A 15,918-nucleotide genomic window follows, 5' to 3' on the forward strand; every position below is an offset into this window, starting at 1 on the left:
TGCATTTTCAAACAAGTATTTTAGAGGATCCATCTTGGACACGACATGCACTGTATGAGTGAGCATGTAATGTCTTAGTTTCTGTGCGGCCCACACAAGTGCGAGACACAACTTTTCAAGTGGCGTGTATCGTGTCTCGTATCCTTGAAGCTTCTTGCTCAAGTAGTAAATTGCATTCTCCTTGCTTTCGATTTCTTGTGCTAGCATTGCCCCCATCGTTTCTCTTGTGACCGTAAGGTAGAGTCGAAGAGGAAAGTCAGGTATTGCTGGTGCTAGCACGGGTGGGTTTGCCAGGTACTCTTTGATTTTGTCGAAAGCTTTTTGGCAATCGTCATCCCATGTGACTGGGATATTTTTCTTAAGCTTCTTGAATATAGGTTCACATATCGCTATGAGTTTTGATATGAACCTACTTATATATTGCAACCTTCCAATGAAACCTCGAATTTCCTTCTCATTCTTGGGCGGTGGCATGGCCATGATCGCTTTTACTTTTGTGGGATCTATTTCAATCCCTCGAGAACTGATCACATATCCAAGTAATTTTCCTGACGTGACTCCGAATGCACACTTTGCTGGATTTAATCTCATGTTGTACTTGCGGAGTCTTTCAAAGAACTTGCCAAGTGCAATAATGTGGCATGGGCGATCTTTAGACTTAACGATCATATCATCGACATATACCTCCACCTCTTTGTGCATCATATCATGTAACAAAGCTGTGGCTGCCCTTTGGTAGGTGGCACCCGCGTTTTTCAACCTGAATGGCATTACCGTATAGCAATATGTACCCCACTGTGTGATGAATATGGTTTTCTCCATATCTTCTTCAACCATTAATACTTGATTATATCCGGCGTAGCCGTCCATGAACGATAGGAGTGCATGGTTTGCTGTGTTATCGACCAGAATGTCAATGTGAGGTAGAGGGAACCCATCTTTCGGGCTTGCTTTATTGAGGTCCCTGTAATCAACACACATTATGACCCTTCCATCCTTCTTTTGAACTGGAACCACATTTGCTATCCATTCTGGATACTTGGATACTTTAATGAAACCTGCGGCCAACTGCTTTCTGATTTCTTCTTTGATTTTGAGAGCCACAACCGGTTTCATACGGCGCAGCTTTTGTTTGACAAGCTTCATACCTAGAATGAGTGGTATCGTATGCTGAGCTATATCCCTGTCAATTCCTGACATATCTTGGTATGACCAAGCAAATACATCAACAAATTTACCAAGCAAGTTAATTAGCTCTTTGTGTTCATCTTGACTTAGTGTTAATCCAATTTTTACTTCTTTAACAGTCGTATCATTGGAAATATTAACTGTTTCTGTATCTTCGATAACTGTCATTTTATTTTCGTGTTCTTCCATTGCTTTTATTATTTCTTTGTCATTTTTATCATTAGCAAAGTCATATTGATCAGGGCTAAGGGAATGACACGCATCGTACGCAAAGGTACTCATTTTATTGAATTCATCGGTTAATACATCAAGAGGGGCAAGGTCAGTTGCGACCTCACCGGAAAGAGAAGACTCAACAAGAGACGACTCAACAAGAGACTCAAGATTGGACTCTATAGCAGAAAGAGGGTCGGCCTCAGACTCTAAGGACTCGTCTACAGACTTAGACTCAGACTCGGACTCGGACCCAGACGACTCAGACTCATCAAACATAGGACCTTCGCCATCGGTTATTTCCAACTTCTCTCCGCTTGGCGTAGTGATCCTCAATGTCTTGCGCCATCCCTTTGAAATATTATCAGCTTGGACGATTAACTCGGAGGGGTCAAAATCCTTGTTTGATATGACAGCTTAAATGAGCTCGGAATCATCATTGCAGGTAGAGTTGGATTCATTCTTTTCTAGTCCGAAAAGAAGGTTAATGTTTAGGTCATCAGAGCTTGGACTAGTTGGTTCCTCAGTTGTGAAGAGTTCTTCGCCTTCATCGACAAAGTCATAATCGAGGAATATCTCGAATCCAGGTTCACGCTTCCCATCGTGGACGAAAGACTCAGGGAATTCATAGCATGGGAAGTCTTCCCCTTCTTTGATGTACTGGACATTAAGAGTGAATGGATATGGATCCATGGCCATTTCCGTTTTCATGATTTGAGCATTATTGCGAGCCTTCATTTTCAAGAGGGCTTGTCTCACATCTTCTTTTGTTGGCTTGACTCTCAAGCCAAAAGTATCCTTCTTGAGTGCACCAGGATGGCCCCAAAGTTCAGCCATTTTCTTTTTAAGCCCGAGGGTCATTCCAGGGAAATGCCCTTGGTTCTTCATAATGGCATTAATGTTGGTGTTTGAATAGGGATCGAAGTCGAGATGACACTTCTCCTCTTCTTCGATCATGAGAACATCATCGAGTGAAAACCCCCAAAGATCTTCGTCTTCTTCGTCATGTTCGACATGGACGATAGGAGTGTCGATAACTTGAATGCGCATGGGAGAAGCATCAATGGTAATTGGAACCCCTTCAACTATGGCTTTCACTTTCTGGTGCAACGATGATGGGATCGCCTTTAGCTCATGGAACCAAGGACGTCCTAATAACAGATTGAAAGAGGCCTTAATGTCCACCACCTGAAATTTGGTGCGACGTTCAATGGCCCCAGTAGTTATGTTTAGTATGATAGTACCCACGGCTTGACGGCGAGTATTATCATAAGCGCGAATCCCTTGAGTAGAGGGAGTCAGTTCCTCATTCTTTATGCCCAACTTCTTTGCAATGCGGAGTGGGCATACATTGATTGCAGAGCCATTATCAACCAGGCTCATAGGAACATTCATCTGCCTACACACCACAGTGAGGTGTAAAGCCTTATTATGTTGATCCCCTTCGGGGGGCAGATCCTTGTCAGAAAACGAGATCAGATTGCTAGTACTTGGAAATTCAGTAGTGAGAAAGTTGACCAGTCTTTGAGGAGTCATATCATCAACTCCTATTTTCACCAGAGCATTCATCACAGCTTTTCGATGCTCGTGAGAGGTGGCCAAAATCTTCATACATTCATCTCCACCTTGGTCTTTTGTAATTGTTTGACCACATTGTTGTTCACAGGGTCAATGGGATCAACTATCGGATGTGATTGCGGTGGAGGTGGACTAGGTTGTTGCAACCGTCCACTTCTGGTGAGAACCTTGACCTCAAGGTCTCTCCAAACATCTTCACTTGTGGCAAGAGATGAATAGTATATATCCTTGAGATAGACGTCTTCATCATCACTATCCCAAATTCCATTCAGTTCTTCATAACTCGAGACAAATACAACTTCCGGCAGAGGTTCATTCACAGGTTGAATGAGTATTGACGGATCAAAGGAGACTTCATCTCCCATGATAACCAAAGCATCGGAAAGAGGACCTGTTTGAATGTTAGGCTTCTTGCCCCCTGGAGGGACATGAAGTTGATTAGCATCAATTAGGTCTTGGATCGCATCCTTCAACCTCCAACACTTCTCAGTATTATGACCCTTGCCTTGATGAAACCTGCAATAAGCATTGGGGTCAAAGCTAGCGGTCCAATTCTCTGGTCGAGGTTCTGGAAATGGTCCAATTGGCATAATCAGTCCTTGACCATGCAAAGGGTCAAAAGCAGCATCATAAGTCATTCCCAAAGGCGTGTAAACCCTCCTTTGCCTTTGGAATCTTTGAGGAGGAGCATTAAGGGCCAGCACATCATTGATATTGATATTGTTGGTAGCGTTATTGGGCTTGGAAGACGAAGAAGAAGGAGTGTCGTTCTTCTTGTTTTTCCAAGTGCTGTTATTATTGTTGCTACCAGCAATCTTCATCAGTTCATCCTCGATATTGATCCCAATATCGTATACAGCTTCAAAGGTACTCATAGGCAGAAACTTCAAGTGTTGCTTGTACTTATGAGTCAGATTGGCAATGAACAAGCGAACCATCTCTTTTTCCTTGGGGGGATCCACCAAGAGTGCAGCTGTTTCCCTCCACCTGCTTAAGTAAGTGGTGAAGCCTTCATTCTCCTTCTGTTTAAGAATGGAGAGTTCACGTTCAGAAGTCTTGGCCTGAATGTTACACTTGTAATGATTCATAAAGATTTTAGCAACATCCTCCCAGGTCGCGACATGTTTGGATTCCAAAGAGTAGAACCACTGTTGACAGGCATGCTCCAAGGAAAGAGGGAACACTGTAGGGAAGAGTGTCACATCTACTCCCTTAAGAGCCATGGTTGCAGAAAAAGCCTTCAAATGGAAAAGCGGATTATCAGTAGGCTTGAACTTGGGAATGTCAGCAGTGGAAAACTTCTCAGGAAGCTTGTCCCTTATGGACGAAGAGGTGACAGGTTGTTCCACATAAGTGAATTCTTCAGAAATCTTACTCATTTGTTCCTTAATCTTGTCCATTGCAGCGGCAGTGACATTGTTTTAATTGTCTTGCTCTACCGTGTTGACTCTAGTGGTGAGTGTTTGCATCATGTTAGACAACATTTCAATTGTCCTGTTGATGTTCTCGATATCTTCCTTAGTAGCCATTGGTTGAAAGTAGACTGGAGATGGATCTTGTGGAGATGATTGTGGTGGTTTCCTTGTACGCCTCTTTGGTATAAGAGGTTGTTGAGGTATTGACTCAAACCGTAACAATCTACCTCTGCTTCTTGACCAAGTGCTGTGACACCGAAACAAACACACCGTTAATGACCAAACTTAACCTTAACCCATGCGGCAAAATAATAAATAAAAAAAAATAAATTTTAAAGATCAATAACTTTGAAATTCTATTTATTTATTTATTTATTTAAAAAAAATATGGGAGGATACTATCCGACTTACTCCGAAAAAAAAACGACACAATAAAAAGACTACCCTAAAATACGGTCAAAAAGTGCTGCACGACTAAAGAAAAAAGTGTGTGAACACGATATGTGAGTGATTAAGTGAGGTTATGGGCGCGTGTTTTGACCGTACAGCTAGACATGACACCAAACTGGTGATGAGTGTCATTTATGGCACTCATAGGGTAGTCTTTTAGGGTTATTTCTTTCCCCTTTTCATGCTTTCTTCTTTTATTTTTGGTCCTTTTTCCTTTAGTTTCTCTTTTTCCTCTTTTCTTTATGATTCTCGTGTTTTTATCGTGTTTTCCTTTATTTGGCTCTTTTTCCCTTTTATTTCCTTTCTTTGTTTACTTGTGTAGGTATTGTGAGAATCACTTTGGCAAAGGATTCAATTTGGGACCTTAATGATCAAGCAAGGAAGAAGCATTTGGCTAGAGAGGGCTTAGAGAGGCCTTAGAGAGGCCTCAGAGAGGTTTCCAAGGCAAATCCAGCAGGCCGCGGGCGCGGGTCATCTTGCCGCGGGCGCGGGCCTATGTTACTCAAAATTGCCAAAACTTGGCAGGAACTTGCCGCGGTTGCCCCGCGGGCTCTCCGCGGGCGCGGGTAAAATGGAGAGGCCGCTCCATTCAGAGAGACCGCGGCCCCCTGATCAGGCTTTGGGAGCAGGGGATTAGCCGCGGGCGCGGGTTTCACTGCCGCGGGCGAGGGTCTCTGTTGCCGCGGGCGCGGGGTCTGCCCAGATAGCCCGCGGAGGGTTCCGTACCCATTTCTCCGCGGGCGCGGGTCTATCGAGAGAGGGCGCGGGAGCTGCCGATTTCTTCTTTACTTATAAATAGAATTGTATTTCCTTTTTTGAAACCAACTTTTTGATAATTTTCATTAGCTTAGTTTTAGAGAGAGAATCTAGAGAGAAGTTAGAGAGAAGTTCTTGGTTTTGGATTTGTAACTCAACATTTGATCAATCAAGTTTGGATTTCTTCATTTTCAATCATCAATATTAGTGAGAATCTCTTCCTTCTTTCATCTTTTACTTACTTGCTATTTAATTTTTGCTTGTTGCTTATTCTTCTTTGGATTGGAATTAGATATTGTTGATTATTTTGATTTCCCTTATATTTTGATATAGAAATGAAGATTAAAGCAATATCTAGTTGTTTGTTCTTAAATATCACCATGATTAGTGAGTAGATTAGTTGCTAGGGAAAGGGGGAAGCATGTTTGATTAATGAAATTGCTAGTTGATGCTCTTTGATTGATTGATTTGTTGCAATTAAATTGGTTGACATAGTTTTGCATGTGATTGATTAGACTAGGAGTGATCAACCTATAAGATTAATCTAGATTGCATTGCAACTCTTAATGACATGAACAATTAAATTGAAAGTTGCTCTAATTGATTGGGTTTGCTTGTGATTCTTCTTGATTTGCCTTTCATAGTGACACCTAGATTGGCCTATAGGAGATAGCATTTGAACTCTCTTGATTGCTACTATTGTTTGTCCATTGCAATACTTGAATTAATTGATTGAGCTTTAAACTAGCATTATCATTGAACTTGCATGTGGAACCCATATCCCTAGTGTTTAGACCTTTGTTTTACTTGATTAGACTTGCTTTATTTTACCATAGTGCCAACCATAATATCAACTCCATCTTCGAGGTAGCTTGACTTAGACTCTGGTTTTCATCATTGCATTCCCTAGGGATCGACCCTTAACTTGCCCTATATTCATATAAGGTTGGTTAGGTGTTTACAAATTTTGTTTGACTTGGGGGAAGGGTACATAACGACATACATTTTCCTGTTGTCAAAATGGCGCCGTTGCCGGGGAGTGCTATTGGTGCTTAGCTTTTGTTGTTGAGTCTACTTCATTTTAATTGAAAAAAAAATACAAAAAGATTTTGTTTCTTTAGGCTACACTTGTAGCCGTGCTACTAATATTTTCTTTGAAGTTTTGCATGCATAGAGCTCGTGATCGATCCATTGTGCCTTTTGGCCCGGAAATTGAGAGGACTCTCTCAAGAAGAAGAATAGCTAATCGATTCTCCTTGGGGTATAGTTCTTCAAGTGAAGAAGAGATTGAAGAAGAGCAAGGCATGGGAGAAAATCCGAGAGTGGCCTTGAAGGAGCTAGGAATACCCGGTGCTTATAGGTTTGAGAGCGGCATAGCTCCGCCTACAACACCGGCAAATGATTTCGAGATTCGGCCGGCCATGATCACCTTAATTGAGAGGAGGCAATATAGTGGGGCTAAGAATGAGAGCCCGTTGAACCATCTTAAAGAATTTGAAAAATATTGCAACACCATCAAAGTCAACGGAGTTTCTCAAGAGTTCATACGCCTCAAGTTGTTCCCCTTCTCTCTCATAGGAAGATCCTTAGAGTGGCTAGATAAAGAGGTGAAGCCCAATTCCTTGAGAACATGGGATGATGTTACAAAGGCCTTCTTGTCCCGTTTTTACCCTCAAAAGAAGACGGCGGAGGCAAGAGCCTTGATTCAAGGGTTCAAGCAAAGGCCAAATGAAAGCCTTTACGAAGCATGGGAGAGATACAAAGAGTATCAAAGGGAGTGCCCTCACCACGGAATCCCAACATACCAAGTGGTCCAAATCTTCTATGGCGGTTTAAGTCCCCAAGGCAAGTCATGCCTTGATGGGGGGGCCGGGGGTCCTATCATGAACAAGACCGAAGAAGAAGTGGTGGACATCATTGAGGACGTGGTGACGTACTATAGAGATTGGCAAGATGGGGAGAGAGACTCTTCAAGCAAGCAATCTTCATTGTACTCGGTAGACCATCTAAATGCGATCAACAACCTTTCCTCCCAAATGACAAACTTGGGAAAGGAGATGACCGCAATCAAAGCCAAGTTGGAGAGCACTTCTACTTCATCCCAAGCTTTGAATCTTCCCTCCCAATTTAAGGGGAGAGGTACTCCTTCTAACTCTCAACCCCCTCCCTCTTCACATAATATGCCTATGGGTTGTTTGTTTTGTGATGCATGTGGATCGTATGATCATGACTCTAGTAATTGTCCTAATGAATGTGTTGATGAGTTTGATAACAAGGAGAGTGAGCATGTGAATTATGTGTCAAATAATAATGCTCAAAGGTTTGATAATCAAAGAGGTCAATGGAATAGGAATTACCAAAACCAAGGCAATTTTGACAACTATAATCAAGGTGGTGGTTATAGAAACCAAGGGAACCAAGGTTTTCGTGGTAGCTATAATAATCAAGGTTATAGTGGCCAAAATCAAAGCCAAAATTATGGAAATCAAAACCAAGGTTATGGAAATCACAACCAAGGTAGTGGTAACCATAATCAAGGTGGTGGTAACCATAATCAAGGTTATGGACAAAATCAAAATAGGGGTACTTGGAACAATCAAGGGAAGGGCAATTTTCAAAATAATGCTCAAAGAGGTCCCCCACCCGGATTTGTTCCAAGGACTCAAGGAGAAAATTCCTATTCCCAAACTTCTTCACCTAGGACCAATTTGGAAGAAATAATTGAGAATCAAACCAAGTTGTTGAACACATACATGGCCGTTAGTGATAAGAAGTTCAATGAAATGATGACCCACAATAAAATGCTTGAAAATCAAATTTCTCAACTTGCTAATGCTTTGAAAGATCATGCAAGCCCTTCTTCTTTACCTTCCCAAGGTCTTGATCCCAAGAAACACGTGAATGCTATTGTTACTAGGAGTGGTAAGGTTCTTGAGGAGAGATTGCCTAGGAAGGGTGAGGATAAGAAGATTCCTAAGGAAGCCTTGGTTGAGAATGAGGGGGATAGGGCATCATTGGATGAGGTTGTGGTTGAGACACCTAGAGAGGTGACAGTAGAGAAAGAAATTGTGAAACCCAAGCTCCCTTACCCACAAAAATTCATGAGACACAAATTGAATGAGCAATTTGGGAGATTCATTGATATGCTAAAACAACTTCATCTTTCTCTACCTTTTACCGACGTGATCAACCAAATGCCAAATTATGCCAAATTCCTCAAGGACATTTTGAGTGGGAAAAGGACTTGTGAGGTTGTGGAAACTATCAATTTGACCGAAAATTGTAGTGCTATCATCATGAACAAAATGCCACCCAAATTGAAAGACCCCGGAAACTTCTCCATCCCTTGCGCTATTAACAAGATGCAAATTGATAATGCCTTATGTGACTTGGGAGCTAGTGTTAGCATAATGCCATATTCGGTTTATCAAAGGCTTGAACTAGGGGAACTCTTACCTTCTAACATTACCTTGCAATTAGCCGATAGGTCAATCAAGTTTCCAAAAGGTAAGGTAGAAGATGTTCCATTGAGGGTTGGGAAGTTTGTGTTCCCGGTGGATTTTATTGTGCTTGAAATGGATGAAGATGCTACCATTCCAATCATTATAGGTAGATCCTTTCTTGCTACCTCGGGTGCTATGATTGATGTGAGGAGTGCAAAGATTTCCCTTAAGGTAGGAGATGAGGTCATTGAATTTGATTTGAATGAAAGCATGAAATATCCATCTTCTTCTCTAGAAAATTGCATGATGATTGATTCACTTGATCATGTTGTGTCTTCCATGCATGAGCACTTTCTCACCTCTAACGATGCTCTTGAGAATGTTTTGTTGAACAAGGACAAAGTAGGTACACCATGCAAGGAAGTGGCATTCTATGAAGAATTGCTTAATGGAAGCATGGAAGAAGTGGATGAGCAAATGTGCTTGAAAATCTCAAGCCAAGAGGCTTTGCAAGCGGCCACATCAAAGGAAGGTAATGGTGTGCCTATGGTAGAGCTCAAACCTCTACCATCACACCTTAGGTATGAGTTCTTGGGCCCTCATTCCACTTATCCCGTGATAGTTAGTGCATCCTTGAGCGTGAGCCAAGCTCAAGCGTTATGTGGTGTTTTGAGAAAGCACCAAGGTGCTTTGGGGTACACAATTGATGATCTTAAAGGTATAAGCCCCGCCTTGTGCCAACACCATATAACACTTGAGGAAGGCGCCCTTCCTTCTATCGAACGACAAAGAAAACTACATCCCCAAATGGGAGAGGTAGTTAAGAAGGAGATCACCAAGCTATTGAATGCGGGAATCATATTCCCCATCTCTAGCTCAAGGTGGGTCTCCCCCGTGCATGTCGTTCCAAAGAAGGGGGGCATGACCATGGTTGAGAATGAGAAGGGTGAGCTCATTCCAACTAGGACGGTCACGGGTTGGCGGATGTGTATAGACTATAGACGTCTAAACACATCCACCAAGAAGGATCACTTCCCTCTTCCATTTATTGATCAAATGCTTGAAAGACTAACAAGGCACAAGTTCTATTGTTTCCTTGATGGATATTCGGGATTCTTCCAAATCCCCATTCACCCCGATGATCAAGAGAAAACTACCTTCACATGTCCTTATGGGACCTTTGCCTATCGAAGAATGCCCTTTGGGTTATGCAATGCACCCGCTACATTCCAAAGGTGCATGATGAGTATCTTTGGGGATATGTTGGAGGAGGAAATGGAGGTCTTCATGGATGACTTTTCGGTGGGGGGTGTCTCATTTAAGGATTGCCTTGTGAATCTTGAGAAGTGTTTGGAAAGATGTGTTAAGGTCAATCGAGGTAAAATTTCATAAAAATTGACGACAAATGCGAAGCAAATCTAGCAAATCCCCATCAATTTCAAGCTAAATCATCGTAAATTCACTCAATATCAATGGAATATCATCAAGGTTTTCAATTAGTTTTTGACATATAATAAAACAACGAACTGCAAAATCACCATTGGTATGGGAGCAGCAAAGAGGAAGAAGTGGTTATTTGCACTATTCTCCGCTTTTAAGTCTCTCTCCTCCTCTTTCTCACTACGTTTTCTGGCATCAACGGAGGAGAGAGAATGGCTGGTTCGTTGTTGCCATGAGATCGGTGCCGGCGATTCAGGCTTTCAAAATGTGGAAGTTATTGGGAAGCCTATATGGTAGACTTACATGGGAGCGGGTTTAGGGTTTCCGTGGTTGGCACACAAGGGAGGCGTTGCCGGTCGAGGTGTCGCGCATGGCCACCGGCGGCCGGGGGAGGGGAGGGGCTAGTAGTGACTAGGTGAGGCAGAGGGAGGGTTTTGGTTTTTTTTTAAAAAAACCAAATAAAAATTATTTTATTAATAAAAAATAATTAGATTAACCCAACAACTCTAACTGTAGTTAAAATTTTAATAAAAAATAATCATTAATGTTTTTTTTTTGACAAAGAATAATCATTAATGTTTTTTTTTTTTTGACAAAGAATAATCATTAATGTTTTTTTTTTTTTTGACAAAGAATAATCATTAATGTTATTAGCGATAAAAATTAATTATATAAGATTACCAAAGAGAATTCAAAATTTTGCAATTTACCATGGAGAAAAAAAGGCTTGAGGTCCACCGAAATGGGATCTTCATCAACAGGTTCCAAAGAGAGTTGAGGGACAAGTTGGATAAAGGGGGTGGTTTTTAAAATATCATCAAATGAATCATCCTCCATACACCCTCTATGGCTTTCAACATTATCATCGTAATCATCTTCAACCATGCACTCAAAAGCCCAATGAGGTGATTCATTCTCACAATTACCATTGGGCTTACTCATATGGGTGGGGAATAGGAAGGAAGGATATTTGTGAGCTAGGTGGGAAATTTGTCTACCAAGTGCCTCCATCCTAGCTTTCATCTCCTCATTAAACTCCTTACTTTCTTCCTCTTGCTTTCTCAACATCTCGTCAAGCATCTCCATCAACTCTTCTCTCTTTGTACATCCAGTCAATTAACCCTAACGAATATATATGCTCATGAGAAACATAGGTAAACTCATTTGGAATCGTGTAAGAATTAGAGATGATAGAGGGAAGATCATGCAATTGGGAATTTGGGGTATGGGAGCATCATTGAGATCCACGCACATATTTGATGAAAATTGTGAAATATCATGGATATTATCAACATTGGAATGCATCTCACCACAATTGGCATACATGGGTGAAAGGTTGGCATCATGCATTATGGATTCATCTTGGGGAACAAAAGATTCATTATTAGAAATCATGCAAGAACTAGAAAAATCATTACAATTTGCATTAGCATCTTGCTCATAGCTACCCTTAGCAAACCACATTTAGAAATCCCAAGCCTCATCCAAATATTTGGCTCGAATTTACCATTACACATTGCAGGGAATATTTCAAGCATCCCACACTTGAGCCCCAATGTGATCATACACTTAAGCATGGTGGCGTTCAAAGGGAAGGAAGCTAGAGCAAAAGAGTTGCCAACAAGTTTTAGGAACTTGTAAACCGTTCACAGGGTGAAGGTTACACCCCTTCACGATCCATGAGATCGCTAACTCCATAGTAGTCTGGAACCATGACTGGATATTCGGGGATGAAGGTACAAATCCAACCTAAAAGAGATTGATCCTGCCCTAATAATAGACATCTGCTTTATTCGTCTCGTATTCATGTGCGCTTTCTGACTAACATACAATCAATAGGTTAGCCCTAAACCTGTTTAGTCTATGTTGGTTGAATATTAATGCACAAACAAATATATTATTGGTGATCACTTGAATTATAATCATATTAACCTAAACTTAATTATTAATTATCTTATTAAACGTTATTACACGTACAAATCACTTTAAACATGCATGAAAGGCGTGATCAAGAAATAACAATAATAATATATCGAGCAACATAACAACAATCATCATAATAATAATAATCTCAATAAAGCAAAATAATAGCAAGATCTTAGGCATGATACTAACAAGATTAATAACAAATGCTAGCATGTCACTAAACATTAAAGATCAAAGGTTTAGCCCTAACATGATACTAACATGATATTAAGAAAGAAATAGGAAGCAACCTAAACATGATACTAGAAAGCAATTAATAACATCCTAACATGATACTAGGAATAATATAATATAAGCATGATTTCTATATCAAAAGATAACAAAGTAATTAAATTACTTACTTCGATGCCTCGTATCTCTTTCTAATAACAAAATACACGCGTTAGTAACTTTAAGGAAAATATAAATCAAACAATTAATTTAAATAATTAAAATAGAGATTTGGGACCAAACCCTCAGAAATTATCAACCTTTCACGTCTAGGACGAAGGCAACTTCGAACTTGGCTAGGTGTGTCTAGAACTTGTGAATGTGGAATTTTGTAAAAGGGGAAGGTTTAGAAAGAGGGAAAAAGAATAGACTTCTAGCTTTTAGAGAGAGAAAGAATAGAATTAGATGGTTGTGAATGAATCAAAACGGGGAAATACGACCCCTATATATTTATAAGAAAATAGTCCGGAATCGATAGAATTATATCAGAATTTGATTCGGAATAAAACGGATCCCTGTCGCCAGCGACATAGCCCAGCGCGAAACGACAAGGATCACGCATGGCGACAGGCTCTGTCGTTGGGCGCTGGTTTAATATAAAACGCGCTTTTGTACGGAATCCTCTTCTTAATATAATTAAGCAATTAAAAATCTGTTTTAATTAATTTTAAATCAGATTTTATCAAAATAAAACACTTGTTTTATTTCAAACCAAATTCATTATTTTCTAAAAGATTAAGTATCAATCCTAATGCTATTAGAACTCAAAATAACCTTCTAGACTCTTCTAGAAGATTATAATCAATCCTAATAATTTTAGGAATAATAATTAATGGGCCTTCCACTCGATCATTGGGCCATAAAACCATTTCAAACCCAAATTAGTATTGATTGGACCATAACTTCCTCATTATTCATTGGAATTGAGCTTATAATATATCATTGGAAAGCTCTTTACGAGCCTAAACCAACTACACTATTAATGGACCCTTATCATGGACTAAGCTAAATTGGACTGGCTATTTCCATAAATAGAGAAGATTTTCAAAAACGGAAAGAAAGTTTTTTTTTTATCAAAACTAACACATCACAAGACTTTTCACACTCTCACTTCATTCGATAATCAAGCAATGTCAAAAGTATTCATCACTGGGTTTGGTTTTTGGGGAGACACATTTGGGTGTCTAAACACATGTTTTTAATCAACCCCTTAGTATATTCATTCAAACCCCAATAAATGACCTCACAAGCCTCCCACAAGGAACAACCATGGCAATTAGAGAAGTCTTCAAACCTATTAGGGGTCGTTTGGTTCGCACGAGGGAATCATAATGGAATGAACAAAGGGAAAGGAGAAGAATGGAATGAAAATACCCTATTTTTGCTTTGTTGTTTGTTTTTAAAACAAAGGAATCATTCCCACCACCACACCACCACCACCACAACCACCACACATTTCATCTTTCTCAGCCGCGTGAGCCTCGACCACCCCTCACCCTCGCCCCCACCGGTTTCCCCCTCCCCTTGTCAGCGCCGGCCACCCCCACCTAGCCTTCCCCACACTCAGTCCTACCCCGACTCCTACATTCAACCCCACCTCGACTCCCACCTCAAACAACCCCCAAAAACCAGCCCCCTCCTCGGAAATACCCCTTCCCCCGTTTTCCGGCACCCCTAGCCCTAATTTCGCACCCAAAATCTCGTAAAACCCAAAAAATCCGAAACCCTAAAAAACGGTTTTCTGGGTTAACGGATGTTTGGGTGGGGGATTAAAATTGGGGGGTGGAAAAAAGGGGAGGGGGCAATTTCCGAGCAGGGGGGTCGATTTTTTGGGGGTGGTTTGGGGTGGGGATGACAGTTTCGGGGGAACGGAAGATCGGGGCTAGGGGTGGTTTTTGTGGGGGAGGGGGTGCAGCGGTGGTCGGGGGCGGTGCTGCGGTGGTCAGGGGAGGCTCGGCGGTGGTCAGGGTAGGGGCGGCGGTGGTCTGGGCTGGTTTTCCGGTGGTGTTTGTAGGTGTGAAGGTGGTGATGTGGTGGTGTGGTGGGTAGGGAAAGGGAATGGGAAAGTCTAGGGGTGGGGAATGGAGTTGGAAGGATTTGGGATAATGAGGAGGGTAAAGGGAATGATTAAAAGTGCTAAACAAACATCAACAAAGGGAATCGAGCCAGTTGATTCTCATCCCCTTTCCTGATTACCCCCAACCAAACAGCCCCTTAAAGTAAACCCAAAAGGGTTCATATTCAAATTGAGGCAAAGAAGAACAAGACGTGAATTTTGGACAAATTGATCCATGACTCAATGAAGACAAACAAATAACAACCGAACAACAAAGCTCAAACTCTATACACAAGCAAAAGAAAAACAAAAAGAAAGCAAACCAAATGAAAATTATACACAAAGGCCTAGACTCAATAAGGTAATAACACGATATTGGAAGTCACTCCCCGGCAACGGCGCCATTTTGATAAAGGTTATTTTAGGTCATTAAATTCTAAAACACCTTCAATCAAACAAATATTTAAAAGCACGGAGAACGACTAATCACCACAATCATTACCAATAACTAAACTAGGCTAACAAGAAGAAACGAGAATTAACAATACAAAACTAGACTAGACTAAGACAAGAGCTAAAACTCTAAGGAAATGGTCAGGCATAGCATTCACTCAACCATAAACAAAGCATAGAATTGAATCGAAATGCAAAGTAAGCAACTCATGTCAATGATTTAAAAGCACAACCTAACCACCTATCGAGGTCAATTACTTTCCCAACTCATCCCTAGCTTACACTATCGTCATAAGTCATGTGAATCGGGGAAAAATTCAAGACAATCATTCAATGGACATTCCTAGATCACGCTATCGCCATAACCTAGTTCAATCCACCGAACTACAACAAATGACGGGCCCCTCAAATGCAATAATTGTTAATACCTGGAAAACAAAGCATTTTAATCACAAACAAGTTAATTACAAACTCTAAAACATGCATAAGATCCAACTATACCACAACCATCCCCTTAGTTTTGGAACTACTCACTAATCATGCTAATAACAAGATTACTCAACAAATTAACAAGATAAGCATCAACATGATTAACAAGCAATCAACAAAGAAAAAATTAAAATAAAGCAATAAAAATAGAGAAGAAAAGGTAAGTATTGCTCATTAATTGATAATGAATGTCTACAGACAAGATGATCAATCTTCCTCTTCAAAATCCAAGCTCATCAAT

At 40.8% G+C, this 15,918-nt stretch overlaps 1 pseudogene; it reads right to left on the reverse strand.

Annotated features, from left to right (window-relative positions):
* Window positions 1-7,296: 7,296 nt before the first annotated feature.
* LOC145637646 (small nucleolar RNA R71) lies at window positions 7,297-7,395 on the reverse strand (annotated as a pseudogene).
* Window positions 7,396-15,918: the final 8,523 nt, after the last annotated feature.

This window comes from Chenopodium album, chromosome 6 (assembly GCF_948465745.1).
Source record: "Chenopodium album chromosome 6, dcCheAlbu1.1, whole genome shotgun sequence".
NCBI classification, from domain to species: Eukaryota; Viridiplantae; Streptophyta; class Magnoliopsida; order Caryophyllales; family Amaranthaceae; genus Chenopodium; species Chenopodium album.